General features: G+C 51.1%; 1 protein-coding gene across 2 annotated transcripts in view; it reads left to right on the forward strand.

Annotated features, from left to right (window-relative positions):
* P2RY6 (pyrimidinergic receptor P2Y6) overlaps positions 1-21568 on the forward strand; it is a 57150-nt gene that overhangs the window by 17749 nt on the left and 17833 nt on the right. Inside the window, exon 1 of one of the 2 annotated variants that reach the window (XM_060303664.2) lies at positions 6331-6417. The exons of the other annotated variant lie outside the window; for it this stretch is intronic. The gene's annotated coding sequence lies outside the window, so the exon portion shown is untranslated. Of the gene's footprint in view, positions 1-6330; positions 6418-21568 lie in introns of those variants that run through there. 2 annotated transcript variants of the gene reach the window in all.

Below are 21568 nucleotides of genomic sequence, written 5' to 3' on the forward strand. Positions count from 1 at the left end.
AGGATCCCTTCCTGTCCCCAACCTCTATCGCTGTTGAACTCTCAGAGACTCTCTGGCTCCTGGGAAGATACAGTCTGAAAGGGGAAGATGTTGAGTCTCTGGCAAGGTCTGGGATGGGGCGTGGGAGAGAGGCTGAAGGGAGAGCTGCCAGTGCAGGCATGGAGCTTGGATGGAGGCCTCTTTCCTGACAAACATGGGAGGAACAGAAAAATGCTGGCCTGTGCCCTCGAGTGTGTACACGTGTGTTTGTGTGTGTGTGTGTTTGGAGACTGGCAGGGGCAGGGGCAGGAGTGCCCTCTGCCTGGAATGAGGAAAGTTAAGAAGAGTAGGATTAGGGATGTGTGGTCCTTGGGCCAAAGCAGGCCCTGGAAGTTAGAGGAATGCTGCAACATCAGGGTTAGAGCAGGTGGGTCTGAGCTCCAGACCAAAGCGAACCAGGAGACCCCTCAGGCTGGGCTTCGTTTTGGGGGAGAAATATTTGCATTGGCAGAGCAAGAGCCCTTGTTCCTGGTGACTTCATTGGGTCAGTTTAGAGAAAGTGCCCAGAGGCCTTGGAGAAGGAGGGGACATAGAAGGCAGTGTCCAGAGCTGTGGAAACATATTCAGGGAGGACACCTAAATATATCCGCCTTGGTGGCGGGGTGCTGTGATGGGCTGGCAGTGAGGCTTGGGCTAGAGGAGTGGCAGACCACTGTCCCCACTGTCCCCAGGCAAGGAGTGCTTCGGCCCTGGATGCTTCTCCAGGAGATCTGGAGGACAGAGCCCTGTTGGGCAGCAGAAGGCCTGGCCCAGCCACCACTGGCTGGGTGACAAGGCCAGTTCTCTCTTCTCAGCTGTCAGAGAGTGGGGGGGGATGGAGTAATGTTGGCATCATTTCTGTCCCTGGTTTCCTTTGATCCATAATTCCAGCTATAATTATTTATGATTCTACAGCCCTAGCCCTAAGAGTCTGTAATCTCAACTGAAACATTCTAAGAGTCTATAATCCAAACTCCAACTTTCTATTCTCCAGCTATAACATTCCCTGATTCTAGCTCAAGTGTTCAAGGATTCTGACCAGTCTGGCAGTCTGACACTTTCAAGTGTATAAACTACCAGGAAAGGTATACTAGAGGTCACTTCTGCAGCTATTTGAGAAACCCCCAGGAAAGGGCCCTCCACAGCCAGCCACAAGCACTGGAGCTGCTCCTATGTGTTGAGGGAATGTCCTTGGTCCATGGCCATATGCTGCCTGGGAAGGCTGACAGTGAACCCAGAGGTTCCTTCTCATCGGGGCAATGGAGGTGTTTGGAGTAGCTCTGGGTTCAGGGGAAGGCGTCTCAGGAGAGGAAATGGTTCAGATACCGAGTTGTCATCATTCCCCACAGGATGAAGGAATTGTGGGATCACTGGGCTCTTGGAGGGGACACGAAGAGGAAGAAGGGAAAGAACAAGAAATGGGGCTGAGGAGACCCCAAAGGCAAACCTCGTTCTGTCTGAGAGACTCTTCAGGCACCTTAGGTTGTAGAAAAGATTCCTGTGGTGTTAGTAAGAACAGCGCCGTTAATGCACAGTCGTGTTCGAACTCGGCATGGGCTGGCAATTGGAGAACTGAGGGCCAGTCCCCGCTTCAGCTGTGTGACTTTGGACAAGTCCCTTTCCCTTTCCAGGCCTCACTTTCCTCCTCTGGCAATCTAGCGCATAGGACTACAACTCCCTGACCTCTCTCTCTGACCAATGGGGACATCATCACTGTCATGGAGACCCGGTCCTTGGACAAGTCTATAAACATGAGTCGAATGAGGGAGGAGGGAATGAACAAATGAATGATCAGATGAAAAGATGTGAAAATATAGCCTAAGGCACCATGATTATGAACCCCTTCCCTCCTCCCCACTCAGCCTCAGCCCACATCTGAGAAACTGGTCTCAGAACTTAAAGAACTGGGGGGTGCGGTGGAGGGGTGGGGGCGGTTTCCTGTGGCACAGACCTGGATTGGTGGAGAGTTTAAGAGATTGGGCGGTGGGAACTCCTTGGGTGTCACCGTTTGCCCTGCAGCATTTCCACTGCCAGCCCTGCCCTGAGCCTTGGGCAGCAGGCCTGCTGATTCACGATGCTCTCCCTGATTATTTCCCCATGATCACCCCTCAGCCCCCGAGCTGATGATTGAAGGAAGGAACTGTAGCTTCAGGGGCAGTGGCTCTGGAGGCTGGGATGGTAAGCAGGAGCCCCCAAGAGATTGGTGGAAGAGTAGAGCCAGAAGGGTCCTGAGCCCCCAGGCCATGTGAGGCAGGGTGAGGGGGGGAGTGGCCCAGGTCTGAGCAGGTGTTGGCATGAATGAAAACGGGGGGCCGGTAGCACACACTCACCAGGCACCTGCTGTGTGAGGCACTGTGCCCAGTTCTTGCCTGTGTGCTCTCTGTCCTCCAGCCACCCTGGCAGGAAGGAGGGGTTTGGGTGTATCCTGGGCTTCTTCCTCATTTCTCCTTATTCCCCATTTCCACCATTCAGTTATCAAGCCCCACTGAACCTGCCTCCCGAATATCTCTCTAGTGGTCCCCTTGTCTCCAGTCCTGTGACTCTGGCCCAGCTCTGGAATCCTCACAGCCTCCCCACCTCCCGCCTCTTACTTTGGCTGCCAGGAAGCTCAATCACCATCTTAGTCTAGGTTTCTGCTGCTGTTTCACTGCTCTGCCTCTAATGGGATCATGTGGCATATGTGGCTTTTGTCTGAGCTGCTTCCAGCCTTTTATGGGCTTGGAAATTTTAAAGCAATCCATAAGTAAAATCTGCTATTCCCTAGATTCTTATGAGAACATCCACTGGCTTCTTGGATTTTTCGCTTTTTTTTTCTTGCCTCTCCCACCAGACTGACTCCCACCCAGACATGGAGACATTGCAGCTGAATGAAGCAGTGTTCAAATCCTGGCTCTGCTACTACTAGCTACAGGAACCTTGGGCAAGTTACCTAACCACTCAGTGTGCCTCCCTTTCCCATCTGTAATATGAAGATAATAATGGTACCTACTTTGCGTGGGTTTATGAGGATTAAATGAGATAGTATAAGCACTGTGGTAAGCACTGTGTTTGTCAGTATAGATTGCTTGAATGGGTCTTAGCCATCCTGGGAGAACCTGGGGGATGAGGGGCTGGCTCTGTATGGAGTTTCTATATCAGTGCTTCTCAAAAGTCAATGTCTGCCTGAAACCCTTAAGGATCTGATTCACTTGGTCAAGGTGAGGCCTCCAGGCACATTCCTGACCTGCTCTCAGAGGATGCTAAAGCTTTTGTGCAAAGTCCATGCTTCAGTCTACTCTGTGAGGACGTGACTGTGGATAGAATCCTTGTAAACTGTAAAGTGCTTGACTGTTGTACCTGGACAGGGGTTCCTGCCAGTGACTGAGGGCAGGAGGATAGCTGTGAAGGGGTCAGTGCCCACAGGCAGCTGAGGACCCCAGGAGGAGGGCTTCGGCCTTGGGCACACCCCTCCGCCACTATGAGAAGCCTATATCCAGGGCTGAGCAGGCCAAGTTAATCCTCTAAACCTTCCTCCTCCTCTTGTGTAACGGCTTTTGTTCCCCAGGGAAATTGAGAGCCTGCTGTGACCGGGAACCCCACAAATCTTCCACGGCATCTGGGCCTGCCTGGGATTGTGGCAAGGATTGCTGAGCCTGGGAAAACAAGGCCTCTAAACTGGGGGTTTGTGGGCACCCCAGGAGTGGGCCCATGTGTGCATTACATGCAGAGACACAAGCACAGGCAAACACACGTGTGAATGTACACACTCCAGGGCCACTCTCACGGACACACACGTGTACCGTATACACATGGGTGCAATTCCAAACACATGCACCCCTATGAATACACGTGCCTCTTCCAGGTCAGACCCACTCATAGCTGACACCACCCCCGCCACGTAGACATGCATGTACCTGCCATTCGTGTAGGTACGTCCTCTCCCAGCCTGGGACTTGAGGCTTACAGTTACCTCGGGCTTACACCTTCTCCCGGAATAAGCTTTCCCAGTCCTCCCAGGCCTATCCCTTTCCGTGTCTCCCTGCTCACCTTCTCACCACAAGGACAGAGAAAGGGCTTTTCCTGTCCGCTGCTGGCCCGCTGGTTGGGAGCCGGAGTGTTTTTGTCTTTTCTGTAGAACTGGTTCTGTGGAATTTTCACTTATTGCCCTGCTCTGGGGGTTGCCTCAGGGCCCCACAAGCATGAGGAGGCTGGTTTTCAGATAAACAGGAGTGTTGAACATATAACAACCTGTGTCGTTGGAGTGGTACCTAAAAGTCTGCAAACTGCCCTCTTGCCAGTGTTGTGCTCATTCTTCATTGACAGACCCGAGATGCAGGTGCCTTCATTTCCTCCATTTGGCAGATGAGGGAACTGAGGCCCAGAGAGGGGTAGGACCCACCTGAAATCACATCTGAGCAAGATGAGGCAGTCAACCAAAATCCTAACCTCTTGAGGTTGGGCTGAGGGGAAGTGGCTTCAACCTCCTGGGGCTGAGAGAAGACGAGTTTGGCCTGTCAGAGCTGGGAGGATGGGGCCGGCTGAGGACACAGGCAGTCCCTCACAGGCCAGTGCTCTGCCCTTAGTGCACCATTGTGGACATGCCAGAGGAGAGGGCAGGAGGGGGACAAGACACCTTTGCCTTGCTGTGTGATCCAGGCAAGTCCCTGCCCCTCTCTGGGCCCAGCACCCTGTCTCTACAATGAAACATCGGGGTTGGTTGGAGGACGCACTCCCTCTCCGAGCCTGGGGAAAGCTTCTGCAGGCTGCGAGTGGAAGGCAGGCTCAGGATGCTCCGCGCTGCAGCCTTAGTGGTCCTGAGCTGTGGCCTGTGCCCAGGGAGCCCTCGCCTTGGCCCCTGGCCTGCTGCTGAGACCCACCAAGGCAGGGCCAGGCACAGCGTTGGGGCTCAGGGTCTGGGGTCTCCTCCAGGCTAGGCGGGAGGTGGTGTTGTGAGAAGAGGACCCAGAAAATCCAGACAGTGCCCCCAAGCCCTGTGGATCTCTGCCCCTTAACCTCCCTTATGTTTCTCTATAGTTCTTATCACTACCTGACCTGCTATATATTTACTCATGAACTAAAATAAACTAGTCTCCCCTGCTAGAATGTAGGTGCTACATGGGCAGGGAGTTTTGTGCTCTCAAGTGCATTGAACATTACCTGCACAGAGCAGGTGCCCAATAAGTACTTGTAAAAAAAGAAAAAGGAGGAAGAGGAAGAGGACTAACCTCACGGATGGGGAGTGGCTGGCCCAGACCCACCACTGGCCAGAGGCAGAGCCACCCTGGCTGCCTTCTCATCAAGCCCAAGCTCAAGGATGGATTGGAGCTGGGGAAGGCGATGGTGGCCTGGGCTCAGACTTTTCCCCCAAAATCACCCTCTATCTCAGGAGCCATACTCAGTCCACAGGTGGAAGGCAAGGCATCTGGACCCGTGGGGCAAGAGCCAGACAACAGAACCATTAATCTCAGAGTCTCAGCATCCTTTAATGGACCTTCCAGGCACTGCTGAGAAAACCAGGTTAGTCATTCCCTGCAGCAGCAATGAGCAGTGCCAGGACTCTCTTCAGACTTGAGAAAAGCCAGGAGAGGGCTGAGGGGTGGGGTGGAGATGAGGAAGAAAGCGGTCATCCGCTGGGTGCCAAGGCCCTGGGCCAAGCCCTGGTCTGTCTGTGTTTTTTTTTTTTTTTTTAATTAATTTTATTTTTTTGGCTGCATTGGGACTTTTTTTGGCTGTGTTGCTGCACGCGGGCTTTCTCTAGTTGCGGAGAGCGAGGGCTACTCTTCGTTGTGGTGCGCAGGCTTCTCGTTGCAGTGGCTTCTCTTGTTGCGGAGCACAGGCTCTAGGCGCGCGGGCTTCGGTAGTTGTGGCACACGGGCTCAGTAGTTGTGGCTTGCAGGCTCTAGAGCGCAGGCTCAGTAGTTGTGGCACACAAGCTTAGTTGCTGCGCGGCATGTGGGATCTTCCCGGACCAGGGCTTGAACCCGTGTCCCCTGCATTGGCAGGCGGATTCTTAACCACTGCACCACCAGGGAAGCCCAAGCCCTGGTCTTTCAATGCCACCTCACTCAATCCTCCCAACAGCCCTTGGGGCTGAATTGACGATACCCATTCTGGGGGTGAGCACACTCAGACGGCAAAGTGACTGGGAAGTGGCTGGTCAGCCTTGGTGTTAGGGACTTGAGCTGGAATGTTCTGGATTTGGGTCTCAGCCCTTGCTTGCCAGCTTGCCAGCTCTGGGCTGAGGCAAGTTACTTCCCCTCCTCGGATTTCTCGGTTTCCTCATTGGCTGTCTCCCGGAACGACTCTGAGATGTGCATGTGACAGTTTGTGGCACCAGAACTGGTTAGAATAGGGGCTGCTCCGGGAGTCAGAATTTCCCCCAGCGCTTGACAGAGCTGCGTGGCGCTCACTCCCTCCTGGGTGAGTGTTCTGGGTCCGTGCCCTGAGAGTGCTAAGACCCCACCTCCCCTCAGAGCTCAGCGATCTTGACAGATGGACCGCTTGCAGCCACTTTGGCTCGCTGCAAGCTGGAGAGAGAGTGGGAGCGGACTTGGGGTCCTCCTCCCTTCCTTGGCCTGGTTGTACCTAGAGCTGCAGCCTGTGCAGCGCATAGGGCAGAGGAGACAGCGACCTGGGGACCAGGCTGGGCCACGGTAGAGGAGGGGAACAGGGCAGGCGGGCCTGGGAGCCACACAGGCCTGGGTTTGAGTCACTTTCCCTCTCTGGGCCTCAATTTGTAACATGGGGGTAACAACGATCTCCCCCTGAGTTTTGAAAAACTGTTAAGTGTTCTATGCTAGTGAGTGCCCCTCAGAGAGGAGGCTATGCCCCCAGGAGCCTGTGATGGGAAGAGGCTGGGAAGGATCAGGACCAGATAGGAGTCCACAGAGGAGGCCCTTAGGAAAGCTCTTGCCTTCACGTGGCTGGTGGGGAAAGTGAGTCCCTGAGTCCTGGTGCGATCTGCTAAAGGGGAGTGCGGCAGGGTGAACGAGTATATCTGAGGGAGCTGTGTTAAAACTTTTCTGGCATTTCTGTTGCCATTGAACTCCCACGACGCCACCACAAGGGAAAAACTGAGCAGCACAGCCCGTGGTATGGGCCCTGGCCTCTGGAAGATACTAGGGATGCACATCTCTTGCCAGCTCTAGAATGGGTCCTACACCAATTCAGGGACAGTCTCTCCATCCCTCAGTATCAAATGAGAAGATGAAAGAGAAGGCTCTTTGTAAACTATAAAGTGCTGTGCCTCTGATGGCGCATCTGTGTGTGTGTGTGCAAGCCCTCAGGTGTGTATGCATGAGTGAGAATGTGCAGATTGTGAGCGTGTGTACACGTGGTGTGCGTGCTCACGTTCCCTGGCCTGGCTGGGGCAGTAACTCCATGCTGTCCAAAGCTCCCGGTTTGGCTGGGACTCTTCTCTAAACTTCTTCCAGTCTTTTTTCCGTGTTTCCTCACTGCTCCTTAGTTTATCAGAAGGGAGCAACCTGTGGTCCAGAAACCTAGCAATTGTCTCTGAGCCCGCCCACTCTTCTCCCCTCCAGCTCGCCCTCACCTCATCCGGCCCCTGGAGGCCCGGCTGCCCAGTCTGCAGGGCTGGCAGCTTGCTTGGCTCCCCTGCGCAGCCCACCTGCCACCCATTTTTCCCTCCAAGGCTCTGTGCCAGCCACTCTCACATCATTGTTCCACTGGCTCCTCACAACATCCCAGTACCCCCACCCTCCGGGTGCTCTTATTAATCCCATTTTACAGGCAAGGAAGTGAAATCTCAGTGAGGGGAAGTGGCTTTCCCAACGTTACCCAGCCCAACTTGTGGCAGTGCTGGAGTTTCAACTCCTACCTAACTCCAAAATCTTTATCCTTAACTCTTGCGGCCTACCTAGCGAGGGTGTGCTGACTGGCTGGCTGAATGTGTAAATGAATGAAAAAACAAATGAATAAATCACTCAGTCACTATTGAGCTGAAAGAGAAGGTTAAGCGATAATAACAATGGCTGTCACTTATTGAGCACCTACTGTGTGTTAAGTGCTTCACATAAAAGCAAATGCAGCCAAGATTATCATTATCCCCATTTTGCAGTTGAGGAAGATGAAGTTCAGAGAGGTTAAAGCATATTATCCAGGATGGGACCCGGAATTCTAACTTGTCCTCCCTAGAGGAGGGGTGAGTTAGCAGAGCCTGGCGACAGTGCCCACCCATTGCAGCAGAGACACGTCAAGGCTCTCAGGAAACTGTGTCTCCAGGGCCCTCCCCAATGACACCCACACCCCACCCCTCTTGTCCCGGGGCCATTTCCCCATTTGTCTCTGAAATGGGTTTCTATTTCAGTCTGGGGTGGGGATTTGCCGGCCCAGCTCTGACTGTTCCTTTCTGACTGTTGGCACATCTGGTGAGGGCCAGTGCCTTGGCCTGGACATGTGGAGGTGTCTTCCTGTTCCCCCTGCCCCAGGGCCAGCCCTGTCATTAACAGCTCCCATGCGAGGGCAGGCCTGTGCGAGATGCAGCTGTGGGTCTGTGGAGATGGCCTAGGCTGGGTCAGTGGCATCTGTGCCCAGCCCTGTGCTGGATGCCAGGGACCTAGAGGCGAGTAGATCCAGTCCTTCGCTTAGAGAACTCATGGGCAGAGTACTGAAGCCTGGGTGGGTTAAGTCTGTAGTAGTGGGGGCAGAGCCTGGCATCCTGACTCCCAGGGCAGTGCTCAATTTTGTGGCCTGGAACAGACTGGGGGTTGTTCTGTGGCCCCAGGAGAGAGCCTACCTGTGGCGTCTGAGGGGCAGATCTCAGCTCAAAGGGATGACATTGTCTCTGTCGAGCCCGGAGGAGGAGAATCAGCCACTCATTCATTCAGAAGTTTCCGGAGGGCCTTCCGTTGGGGGACAGGGTGGGGGTGGAGGGCACAGGGAAAAGGAATCAGATGTTAAAATCAGAGCTGGGTTTGAACCCAGGCGCCAGCATTTGCTGGCTGTGTGATTTCAGAAAAGTTATTTAACTTCTTGGAATCTCAATTTCCCCATTTGTGAAATGGGGTACTAGAACCTGCCTGGCCAGCTCATGGAGCGGATAAAATAAGATAGTGCGCATTACTTGTAGGTTCTTAGGAAGGTTTAGTTCACTTCCCTCCTCACCCTGGAGAGCCCTTCATGAGGGAGGAGATATTCCTTTAGGCAGCAGCTAGTATGATGATTGAGGCAAGAGATGAAACTTGTAAGGGGTCACAGTGAACCCTCCAGGCTGAGCAACATTCACATTATGGTGCACAGCCTCATTTCTCATTGTCACAAAAGGGAAATAGAGACACAGAGAGGCTGATGTTTGAGGCAGCCTAAAACACCTCTGCTGTAGAAAGTTGCTTCAATAAAAGAGATAATAGATTAAAATCTGAACAGTCCCCAGCCTAGGTCTCCTGACCAAGCTGGAAACCTCCCTGTCAGACTCTCAAACTTATTAAGATTCACCGAGGACCTACTTTATGCCAGGCCCACACCATGGCTTTATTACAGATTTATCTTTATAATAACAGCAACAGCCATGAAAGGTTAATACTGTAAGCCACATTTAGTAAGTGGGGAAACTGAGACTCAGAGTTTTGCATAACTTGCTCAAGGTCATACAGCTAATAGAAGCTGAGGGAGGATTCAAAACCAGGACAGTCTGGCCCTGAAACCCATGGCTGTCCTACTCCATGGGGTACTTGGTCCACAAAAGACGTCAGGCCTCCGATCAGAAATACATATACCAAAAAGGTAAAATATAAATGACAACATAAAAAAGGAGTAATTAGGGAAATGTAAATCAAAATCACAATATGATACCACTTTATACCCATTAGGATGGCAGTAAGGAAAAAGACGGACAATAACAAGTGTTGGTGAGGATTTGGAGAAGTTGGAACTCTCGTATGTTGTTGGTGGGAATGTAAATTAGTGCAGCCACTTCGGAAGACTTTGTCAGTTCCTCAGAAAGTTGAACATAGAGTGACCACATGACTCAGCAGTTCTATTCTTAGGTATGTACCCAAGAAAATTGAAAGCATACATCTGTTAGACCTGCGCGGTCTCCTAGGAGTTTCGACTCGCCCAGGAAACAACAAGAGTCGGAAGCCGATGCAAAACGCAAGAGGTTTATTGAAGGCCGGTGCACCGGGGTTCCTTGGTCCTCACGTAGGAGGTCGAAGAAAGAACCCTTTTGGGCGCGAATATGTCAGTTTTATAGGTTCCCACTTCCCCGTATGTAAATTATAGATTTGGTTGTGTTCTCCTGCTGATTGGTCCCGGCTTAGGCTCGGACCAGAGAGGGAACTTGTCCCCAGCTGCCTGATTGGTCTTTGACAGACACCTTTTTTACATTTTGTTATCTCCCTCCTTCTCCCCAGCTGCCTGATTGGTCTTTGACAGACACCTTTTTTACATTTTGTTATCTCCCTCCTTCTCGGAAGGGGGCCAGACATCCTGGAAATTCACCCATTGTCTAAGAAGCCCCTATTGTCTGGAGAGTTCTTAATCATTAGCTGGAACAATGTCCCTCGAGTCCCACACATCCACATGAAAACTTGTATGCAGATGTTCATAGCCATGTTATTCATAATAGCCAAAAACTGGAAACTACCTAAATGTTCATCAGTTGATGAATGGTTAAACAAAATATGGTATATCCCTACAATGGGATAGTATTCAGCCACATAAATGAAATGCTGGTCCATGCTACAACCTGAATGAACCTTGAAGACATTATGCTAAGTGAAATAAGCCAGTAACAAAATCATGCTTATTATATGATTTCATTTATGTGAAACATCCAGAATGGGCAAATCTATATATACAGAAAGTAGATAAGTAACTTCCACAAGATGGAAGGAGAGAGGAATGAGGAGTAACTACTAATGGGTACAGGATTTCTTTCGTGGTAATGAAAATGTTCTGAAATTATATAGTTGGGATTAATGTTGCACGATCTTAAAAGTATACTAAAAACCGGGCTTCCCTGATGGCGCAGTGGTTGAGAGTCCACCTGCTGACTCAGGGGACACGGGTTCGTGCCCTGGTCTGGGAGGATCCCACATGCCGCGGAGCGGCTGGGCCCGTGAGCCATGGCCGCTGAGCCTGCGCGTCTGGAGCCTGTGCTCCGTGACGGGAGAGGCCACAGCAGTGAGAGGCCCGCGTATCACAAAAAAAAAAAAAAAAAGTATACTAAAAACCTTTGAACTGTACACTTTGAAAGGGTGAATTTTATGGTAGTTGAATTACATCTTAATTTAAAAAACAACAGGAGCAGGAATATACAGTTAAAAAGAAGTTGAAACTAACATGGGTCCTACAGTAGGAGGTCAGGGAAACTCAACTGTGTGCTTCCTGGCAGCTGGAGCAAACAGGGAGGAGCAGCCTCCAAGAGGAGGAAAGTGCAGCACCTTAGGGAAACCAGCTCTTCCAGGGTGTAGCTCTAGGGCAAGATTCCCACAAGCCTGAGTTGGCTATCATAATGAATTGTCAAAAACACGAATTTCCTTTATCTCCTACCTGAGATTCTGATGCAGATAGCATCAAGAACTGTGAAGGGCATGAGATTGTACCACACTTACAGGCTACTAAATTAGCCTAGTACAGTTTCATGGAGGCTGGCAGAAGACCTAAGACTCCTGGTTAGAGACAAAGAACTCTGTTCCTCACATCAGTAGTAGCAGGGAGAATACCAGTGTTAGCACTGGTTCCTCAAGCCCCAATTCCCACAGGGTAATGTAAAGGACAGATAATACCTGCCCATGCAATGCCTTTCATTACAAGGGAAGAACCTAGACCTGAGGCAACTCACATCCTTTATAATGGGCAGTGAGCCTACTTGACCTTTGCCCTAAAGGAAGACATTATTTTTGTCATACCAGACAGCCAACAAAACTGCCTTGTGCTCCAAAGGGAGACACTGTCACTCTCTTCCAAGTCTGTTTGCTATGCAAACACCGTTGAAAAGATGGTCTAGAACAAAGGCTGTCTCTGCTTAATAGACTTGTTTGTGTTTTATTGTGGTACAATATACATAACATAAAATTTACCCTTTTAATCATTTTATTTGTTTACTTACTTATTTTCATTTATTTATTTATTTTTGGCTGTGTCGGGTCTTCGTTGCTGCTTGCGGGCTTTGTCTAGTTGCCACGAGCTGGAGCTACTCTTCATTGGGGTGCGCGGGCTTCTCTTTGGGGTGCGCGGGCTTCTCTTTGCTGCAGAGCACGGGCTCTAGGCGCGCGGGCTTCAGTAGTTGTGGCACGTGGACTCAGTAGTTGTGGTTTGCGGGCTCTAGAGCGCAGGCTCGGTAGTTGTGGCGCACGGGCTTAGTTGCTCCGTGGCAGGACAAGGGCTCGAACCCACGTCCCCTGCACTGTCAGGCGGATTCTTAACCACTGCGCCACCAGGGAAGTCCCTTTAATCATTTTTTAGTGGGAAAATATATATAACATAATATGAACTGTTTTTACTCACAACACTTCTGACACCGAATGTGTGCAGTTTTCTCCTCCTAACACCAACCAATTCTTTTTTTTTAAATTGAAGTATAGTTGATTTACAGTGTTGTGTTAGTTTCTGCTGTACAGCAAAGTGAATCAGTTATACATATATCTACTCTTTTTTAGATTTTTTTCCCATATAGGTCATTACAGAGTATTGAGTAGAGTTCCCTGTGTAATACAGTAGGTCCTTATTAGTTATCTGTTTTATATGTAGTATTAGTAACACCAACCAATTCTGACACCAACTCTGAGAGTAAGCCTGGACCCGTTAGGTTAAGGGCTCAGTTGTCTCCCCCACCCACTGCCCCAATTCAGATGTCAGTCACTCGTCCCAGGCCTCCTGTACTTCCGACGGGCTATAAATCAGGAGTTCCCATGACCCCCTCCTAAGGTTCCATAGTTCACTAGAATGGCCCACAGGACCCAGGAAAGCACTTTAACTATAACGAGATTATTATAAAGGATACAACTCAGGAACAGCCAATGGAAGAGATGCATAGGGCAAGGTAAGAGGCGAGAAACATCCATCCCTCTCTGGGTGGGTCATCCTCCCAGCACCTTGATGTGTTCACCAACCTAGAAGCTCTCAGAACACTGTTGTTTAGGGTATTTTTTTATGGAGGCTTCATTTTGGAGGCATGATGGATTACATCATTGGCCATTGGTGATTGAATGCAATCTCTAGTCCCTCCCCCCTCCCTGGAGTTTAGGGGGTGGAGCTGAAAGTTCTAAGCTTCTAATCAAGGTTTGTTCTTTCTGGCAACCCGCCCCCATCCTGAAGTTCTCTGAGTGAACTTGTTAACAAAAGTTGCTCCTATCACTCAGGAAATTCCAAGGGATTTAGGAGCTCTGTGTGAGGAACCAGGGGCAAAGATAAAATATATATTTCTTATGCCATACATAAAACATTTTAACCTTTTTTGAATGTACAATTCAGTGGCATTAAGCACATTCACATTTTTATATAACCATCACCACTATCCAAATCCAGAACTATTTTATCTCCAAATGAAACACTCTACCCATTAAACAATAACTCCCCATTTCTCTCTCCCCAACCCCAGGTGACCACTATTCTGCTTTCTGTCTCTATGAATTTGACTATTTCAGGTACCTCATATAAGTGGCATCATACAATATTTGTCCTTCTGTATCTGGCTTATTTCACTTAGCATAATGTTTTCAAGATTCATCCATGTTATAGCATGTGTCAGAATTTCCTTCCTTTTTTGAGGCTGAATAATATTCCATTGTATATATATACCACCATTTGTTTATCCATTCTTCCATGCGTGGACACTTAGGTTGTTTCTACCTTTAAGCTATTGTAAATAATGCTGTTAGGAACATTGGCATTTATATAAATATCTGTTTGAGTCTCTGCTTTCAATTCTTTTCACCTAGAAGTGAAGCTGCTGGATCTTTTAGTATTTCTATGTTTGTTTTGTTTGTGAGGAACTGCCATACTGTTTTTCATAGCAACTGCACCGTTTTACATTCCCAGCAGCAACGCACAAAGGTTCCAATATCTCCACATCCTTACCAACACTTGTTATTTAATGTTTTTTCTTATAATAGCCATCCTGATGAGTGTGAGGTGGTATCTCATGATAGTTTTGGTTTGCATTTCCCTACCGATTAGTGATGTTGAGCATCTTTTCCTGTGCTTATTAGCCATTTGGATATATTCTTTGGAGAGTGTCTGTTCAAGTCTTTTGCCAATTTTTGAATTGGTTTCTTTGTTGTTGTTGAGTTGTAAGAGTTCTTTATATATTCTGGATACTAATCCCATATCACATGTGTGATTTACAAATATTTTTCTCCCATTCTGTGGGTTGCCTTTTTACTCTGTTGATGGTATCCTTTGATACTCAAAAGTTTTTAGTTTTGATGGAATCCAATTTATTTTTTCTTTTGTTGCCTGTGCTTTCGGTGTCATATTGGTCAGGTCTGTTTTGATTGCACACAACAAATGCAACTAATTTGGGCAAGAACAGTGTTAGTGAATGTAAAGGAAAATTCAAAAGTAGACCTAGATCAGACATGGTTAGATTCAGCAATTACAGTGATGCCATCAGCAGTCTCTCTTTTTGTATCATTTCTCCTGATTTTCTACTGGCTTCCTACAGTCTCATCCAAGTTCTTTCCAGAAGCACCAGGCTTCCATGGCCCTCATGGCTAATAATCCTGGGAGAGAAACTTTCACGCTGGTTCCAGCCAAATCCTGGGGTAGACGCTAATTGGTTCCCCCTGAACCAGTCACTGGTAAGGGGTCTGGATGGATGCTCTGATTGATCAGCTCTGGCTCAGGTGTCCACCTTGAATGAACAAGATTACCATGGAATGGAGGACAGGGCTCCCTATAGGCAGAGATGCTTGACAGGCAAACTCCTCCCCAGAAGGGGTCTAGGAATCTGATAGACAGCTGGGGTTGGGAGGCTGTGTTTGAAAGGACATGCCTCATCTCAGATTTCCCATGGGGGCTACTGGAAGTAGAGAGAATCCTTTTAGTTGGTTCCTGAAGACTTCCTGGAGGAGGCAATGTTTATGGGACCCTGTGATTAGTGAGCAGGTGAGCCTAAGCAAGCTGGGTCCCAGGCAGGTTGAGCAGAGCAATGGAGGGGCTGGATCTCCCTGCCACCTGAGAACCTCCCTACCCCAGCCCTTACTGTAGGAGCTAAGAATATAGACTCTGTAGCCGCACTGCCTGGGTTCATAGCCCAGTAGCCACTCCTTCTACCTGTGCTACCTCAGGCAAGTCAGCTAACCTCTCTGTGCCTTGGTTTCCCCACTTGAGGTATAAAATGAAGATAATACCAGTCTAATCTCACAGGGTCATTATGAGGATTAAATGGAGTATTGTATATCTGGCACCCAGTAAGGGTTCAGTGCTTGTATCATTATTATTATAAGTTGGAGCCTCTTTTCTGACCACATTTGCTGGTATACTGGCTGCTCCAGCTGTGTTCACCATCCTTCAGTGTGCCTCACCCAGCCTCTGCCCTTGCTGTTTTCTCTGCCTGAAATGACCTTTGCCTCTGTGCGCACTTGGCCATTTCATTGCCACCTCCTCTACCGAGCCTTTCCGGCCTGCAGGACCATCGCTCCCTGTCTAGGCTCCCACAGGGCTCTGGAGCAGGATGTCTGCCTCAGATTGTGGGTCTTCAGATACATGTCCCTTGTCTAGGCTGAGCTCCTGAGGGCAGGACCTGGGTCTCCTGTGCCATTGAGTTCCCAGCAGGAGCCTGCCAGCTGCAGTGTGGGGAGAGGGCAATCCAGGGGCAAAAACAGCACTGACTGGGCTGCAAAGGAGAGCGCAGCTGGTCTCAGGAAGTGAAAGTAGCTCAGGGCCTAGTGGGTTGTGTGTGAGGGGCAGGCCTTAGTGCTGAGAACAGAGGGGTCGTCAGGGCCCCGGCTTGCCCTAAGCCATAAAATGCTTAGGCAGGGGAGTGAAGAAGTCAGATTTTTGCTGAGCAAGGACCTCTCTAACTGCAGAAAGGGGATGCATTGCCTGCATAGAAGACACAGAGCATGAAGTGGCTGCTGACTGGGTTGAGGCAGGGACCACAGGATGAGAGGAAGGGACAGTCTGACAGGTGTAAAGATGGAGAACGAACAGGGCTTGGTAATTAATTTGAAGTGGGGCCTCAGGTTTCCCATCGGGGAAATGCGATGAGCACTGACCACTTTAACCAGTTAGTAACCCCGTCTCTGTCGTGCAATCCCATACCCTCCCCACAGTCCATCCCCTCCCCTGGGTAGGGTCCAGGTCAAGTGCAAGGCCAGACGCTGAGGGGGCTTGGTCAAGTCTGCAAGCGCCAGGGACCAGAGCTGGGCATCCTTACCAAGCCCGCCCTGGGAGAGCTTGTGGGGCTGAGGCACAGCTCGGCTGAGCTGTGCTGATGGGATCGTTTGTCCCCTCAGGCAGGGTGGGGCCTGGGCTCCTCTGGCAAAGGAGGGACCAGCCCAGACCCTCAGTTCCTGGGAGCAGATGGTTCCTCCCTGTTTTGTCCTCCTCAGCCATGCCTTCCAGCGGCTGGAATGGAAGAGAAGCGCCTTGGGAACGGTGCTGGGCACAAGGGCAGGCCCAGGGCCAGATGCTGGTGCCGCAGGCATTCCACCCTCACCAGCTGAGTGTCCTTAGGAATCATGAATCCAGCTGCGCAGCAGCAGGGCTGAGGCTAGGACCCAAGGATTCTGTCTCCCACACCTGACATCCATCCCAAGACCCAGAGAGCTGTGTTTATCTCGGGAGCCGGATGCCTCTCTTCTCTGGGCCTCAGTTTCCTCAGCTGCTAAATGGGTGTGAAGGAGGAGAGGAGAGAACTCGGGAAGCTCTAAGGCCCCCCTCCCCATTCTGAGACGGGAGGGCCTACGCAGCCCAGGCAGTTGGAACAAGTCATCCTTCCAGACTCCTCTGAGTCTCCATCTACCAAAGCCACACCCTTGCTTCCCCTGGAGCGGAGGGTCAGACTAATGCAGCAGGCTTGGGAACAGGTTCAGGGGTAGAAGACCCCTGTAGACTCTACAAGGCTGTAGACCAGCCTTTCAGCTGCTCTGGGCCTTGGATTTTCATCTGTGTTCTGAGAACCTGACCCCTCCAATCTGTCTTTCTAGCATGATGGCCGTCAAGGCTGGTGGAGGGGTGTGCAGAGGAGGGGTGAGAGGCTGCTGTGAGCCAGGCATCCGAGGCCCCTGATTTGGCCCTACCACCAGCTGGCCCTGCAGCCTCCCTGTCCCAGCCACTTCAGGCTACTGTCTCTGACCTGAACTCTAACCACATCCAATCCATCCTCCATCCAGCAGCACAAGGAACCTCCTAAATCTCAACTCTGCTCACCCCCCTGCCCTGCTTTACAAACCATCGAGGGCTCCTTGGCTGACGCCCACCATGCAGAGGCCAAATTTGTAGCCTGGCATTTGGGTGAGGCCTGTTGGGACCTAGCTCTGTTGACCTCTCTGCCTCACCTCCTGCAAACACGAACGCTTGCAGATACCCGTGCCCTCCTATCTCTAGCAGGTCTGTCTGTGGGGAACAACACCCTCCGCTTCTTTGTCCACAGTCCATCAAAGAATCACTTCCTCCAGGGAGCCTTCCTTGATAACCCAGGCAAGAATAGGGGCCTCCTTTGTCTTCCCAGAGACCCCCTCATCTGTCTTTCCCACCCGCTGAGGCTTTTCAAGGACGAGGTCCAAAGCCCAGTGAAGTCCCTGCACATTTTAAGGCTCCCTGCAAACGCATGGGAAATGAACGAATGAGTGAATAAGTGAGTGAGTGAGTGGGTAAATAAGCAAAGACTGAAAGTGAGGCCATTTCTAAGCTGGTCTGTGATAAAATTTTGAGTGATAATAAAAGCCCCACTGAGTGAATACCTGCTTGCACCAGATTCTGGGCTGGGCGTTCTAGATCATTCCTGCATTTGAGCCCCAACAGTACTGTGAGATGGGTATGGTTATCTCTATTTTATAATGAAGGGCACTAAAGCTCAGAGAGCTAGAGTCACTGTTTATAAGCTGCAGAGCCAGGGTGGAAACCAGGTCTGCCAAGTACCAAGATCTGCAGAGGGAGCAGTGATGGGTGGCAGAGGGGTGCGGATGCCAGGAATGGACATTGGGCTCTCACTGACCTGGACCCCACCCAGGGGTAGGGGTAGGTTGCGGAGAGTGTATGGGACTGACTTGGAGAATTGGAATTAATGGGCTTGAAGAATTCTGGGTTTTCCAGGGAGCTCTGAGGAGAGACCCATTCGGGAGTGGACCCTCGTATTTTGTATGATCAGGAGTGATGCCGGGGGATAGCTGGGCGAGCTTTGTGCCTCCCACCCACACCTGCCCCATGATCGACAGCCCATCCTATTCTGTGATACAGACAATTGATGTTTTCTCAAACCCATATCATGAGCTATGCAGAGGTATCAGTCCTCTCACCTACCCCCTCCAGAATCACCCAGTTCCCACCTAAACAGATGTTCTGGAGGTGCCATGCCTATCCCGAGCTCCACCCCAAATTCTCAGCAGAGTCCAGGCCTTTTTCTGGAAGCCACAGAGGTGGCTCCCCTCCCCCAGTCCTGCACCAGCCTCAGCAGGGGCGACGTCAAACAGAAGTGGCTTGTTTTTTTCCAAACGTCTATTGCATCAAGGTCACTTCTGAGATTGAGATTTGCTTATGATGGAGCTCAGACAGTCACAGGCTCCCAGCCTCACCTAGAAGGACAGGGTGCCCAACGCTCTCCCCTGAGCTGGGCCCAAAGACTCCCTGCTCTACCCTGCCCTTGGGTAGGGGTGTGAGAAATGGGGGCAAGGAGGGAGGAAGTAGAGGCAGAGCAGCAAGGACTCTTTCAGAAGCTTGATTGTGAAGGGAGGAAGAAGACACAGCTGGAGAGGCACAGGGTCAAGGAAGAGGTGCTGCTAAGGTGAGAGGTGAGGATGGAAAGTGTTGTGGGCTGAGGGGTGGAGCTGGCAGGGGGTGGGCATCCACACAGGAGGAGGTGGCCTGAGGCATAGGAGGAATGAGGAGAGAGGGAAGCAGGCTTGGATTTATTTAGATGGCCAGGAAGTTGAAGGGGGGCCCCTCGGAAAGGCCTGCCTTTGCTCTGAAGTATGAGTTGAGGGCTATTGGGATTGAGGGTAGGCCTGACAAGAAAGATAGGGCAAAGTCTTGGACAAGAAGGGAGAGGGGCCGCTCTGGGACAGGTGAAAGTTTGGGAGCCCAGCCAAGTGGGGTGGCAACCAGTTTGTGGGGCCTCAGGGCCCTGGGCTGAGTCACATTCCTCCATCCACACTCAGCTCTGTAGTGCAGGGCTGAGCAGGCTGCTGGTACCAGGAATGAGGGATACAAATGGATGGGCTGTGTTCTCAGGAGTCTGGGGTCCTGGGGTGGAGGTCCAGGCTGGCAAAGGAAGGGAGAGGGGCCAAGAAGGTGCTGGCCCAGGGTGCTGGAGGCCTCCAAATCAGAGGCCCTGGTGCACAGGGAGTGATGGTGTGCAGGCTTGGAGGCTGGAGGCTCTTGGGGGAAAGCAGGGCCAGTGTAGGGGTTTGGGGAGATGGAGACCTTGGACAGGGCAGGAGGGAGAGGCAGGCAGTCCAGGCCCACCAGGCCATGTCCTGTTCACCCTTCTCAGCTGGGACTGCTCACAGCCTGAATCTCACACACACAACCAGTTAGAGGCAGCCCCACAGGTCTCTATCGGCCCCTAATCTCCAATAAACACATGTTGCAAGTACCAACTGCAGCTTGCGATAAAACACAGCCTTGAGCCAAGTCCCCTATGCCCCCAGTCAGATTTCTGTCCCTATATCTTCTCTGTTCTCGAGCTACCCCTAGAAATTCATCCATCCATCCATCCATCCATCCATCCATCCATCCATCCATCCATCTATCCATCCATCCATCCATCCATCCATCCAACAAATACTTTATAGAGTACCTACTATGTGTCAGGCACCATCCTAGGCATTGGGGTTGCAGTAGTGAAGAAAACATGAAAACCCCTGCCCTGGTGGAGTTTATGTTCTGGTGGGAGGAGGCAGACAATAAGCAAACAAATAAAATAATACATTTAAATCTGGTACATGCTTCCCTGTCCAATAAACCATTGATGTCTCAAAAAAAAAAAAAGAAAGAAAAAAAAGAAAAAGATGGTACATGCTAAGGAGAAAAATACAGCAGAGGCGGAGGCGTGTGTGTGCTAGTGGGAGGTTGCAATTTTCACTAGAGTGGAGGGGGAGGGCCTCACCCTGAAGATGTTGTTTGAGTGACCACCTGAAGGGGATGAGGTCTGTCCTGTGTTTTTCATACACACTCCACACACAAAAACGTGCTCCGTGGCAGGACCCCCTGTGACACCCGCTGACCCCTCCACATGACACCCTGAGCCTGGCAGCTGCCCTGACTTTGATCTATTCCCCCCAGGCCACCTCTCAGATGCCCACAATGTGCTGCTCCTCCCACACTGGGTTGGCCACACATGGGGGCCCCAGTGCCACATGGCTGACATCTGAAGGTGAGGGAAGAGACCATGCCCCCCTCACAGCCCCCAGGCAGGGAATGAGACAGGACGGAGGAAAAGGGCTCTGTCCTCAGGTTTGGAAATGGTTATGGCCTCCTGGCCTCATGCCTGGTTTCTGGGCTCCGCTACTAGGTTCCCTGGGCCTGGACGTGACTGGACTTGCTCATGGGAATGAAGACCAGCTGATGAATGGGACAGTCTCTGCAGGATGTCCTAGGGGGTTGAGGGCAGCCAAGTTCTGGGGCCCCAGAGGCAGGTTGGACTACAGAACAGAAGCAGTGATGGGGCAGCTCTCAGGACTTGGAATGGCAAAGCATATGTCTCACTGAGCTTTCTCAAGGTGGAATTCAGTGGCCTGGGAGAGAAGGGGTGAGCTCCCTGTCATGGGACATATGTGAGCAGGGGCCAGACAAGCCTATCGAAGAGGCTTCAGGGAGCCTCCCTTCTCTGAGGGGTTGTGGAGAGCTCTGGGTCAGGTGCTCTTAAGGCCTCTCCGGCCCGAGGATCCAGATCTCAGAGCCTTGTCATTGACCCGGGGCTCTGGGGTCCAGTTGAGTCTCTTGTGTCTGCCAGGTGGGCTCCGCTACCAGAGATGGTCAGAGCAGGGTGAAGGCAGAGGGCTGCCTTCTGTGGGCAGTGAGGGGTCTTCTGAGATTTTCTCTGCACCTAAACCTTGCCTGTGAGAGCTGTGGACATGGTTGCCTACCTTGGGGGCTTCAGTATCTGTCTGTGAAATGGGTAGGACCATGATCCACAGTGAACACTCAGGCAGTGTTGGTGGCCTGCCCTTCCTGAGGGTCAGGGGCTGGGGGTCACGAGAAGTCTCAGAGGTGCTATTCCTGTAGCCGTGACCTTCATTCCCCCTGACGCGTATTCTATGTCGTCAGCCAAGCCAAAAATTTGCTTTGCTTTATTTTGTTTTATTTTGCCAGGCAGCACCAAGGACAGAGCCCTGAGGCTCATCTTTACAGACGGGGTCCACTCATTCTACATTTCCCAGTGTCTCTTGGGAGCTGCAGCCTGTGCTGGTCTCTGGGACCACAAAGGGAAAGCAGACCTTGTCCC

This window comes from Globicephala melas, chromosome 8 (assembly GCF_963455315.2).
Source record: "Globicephala melas chromosome 8, mGloMel1.2, whole genome shotgun sequence".
NCBI lineage: Eukaryota > Metazoa > Chordata > Mammalia > Artiodactyla > Delphinidae > Globicephala > Globicephala melas.